This window comes from Centruroides sculpturatus, unplaced genomic scaffold (genome assembly GCF_000671375.1).
Source record: "Centruroides sculpturatus isolate CEXI.00-Female unplaced genomic scaffold, Cexi_2.0 scaffold3127, whole genome shotgun sequence".
Classification (NCBI taxonomy): Eukaryota; Metazoa; Arthropoda; class Arachnida; order Scorpiones; family Buthidae; genus Centruroides; species Centruroides sculpturatus.
Window position 1 is genome coordinate 5,476 of NW_019387284.1, and position 668 is coordinate 6,143.

Sequence of the window (668 nt, forward strand, 5' to 3'; positions counted from 1 at the left end):
TCGGAGTCGGTAGATTTTTACGTGACTCCACAGCCCTGGTTTTCAAAGTTTAACTTTATAAATGTTTTAAAAATTATAGTGACAATTAATGTAATAGTTAATTAAAAAATTATGTATATAATCACTAATTTTGTTAATTAAATGTTTATTGCAATAACTTACCTAAATATAAATAAAAATAAATAATTTAACTTAACTAGAGTGATTTTATAAGAAGAATTAAAATACAGAAAATTTATATTTTGTACCTTTGGTTCATTTGAAGATTGAATTGTAACATAATTATCATTTAGTTCATTTGAATTATAAATAATGGCACCTTTTACTTCATTACTTCCTTGATTTGACTCTCCACTTAAATTTAATGCTAGAATATATTAAAAGAATAATTATAGAAGTTAAAAATTAATGCTTAATATATTTTTTGATTACATGATTTTGTAATTTAAATGTATTTTTGTTTTAGAAAACATCTAAAGTTTAAAAAGTATATAAATTGATATTATTATTATTATTATTTATATATTTCTGTTTTTCGTTTTGTATTATAAATGCCTTCTAAAATTGCTTATTATTATTTCAACCACCTAATTATGCCATTTACTGTTAAGGGTCAAAAGGAAAACAATTGAGTGATAAAATTACATCTCATCTTAAATCTTAAGTAG

General features: G+C 20.8%; 1 long non-coding RNA gene across 1 annotated transcript in view; it reads right to left on the reverse strand.

Annotated features, from left to right (window-relative positions):
• Positions 1-236: 236 nt before the first annotated feature.
• Positions 237-668, reverse strand: part of LOC111616334 — a 1,491-nt gene continuing 1,059 nt past the window's right edge. The window contains exon 4 of the long non-coding RNA XR_002755229.1: positions 237-367. This is a non-coding gene — a long non-coding RNA (uncharacterized LOC111616334). The remainder of the gene's footprint in view (positions 368-668) is intronic.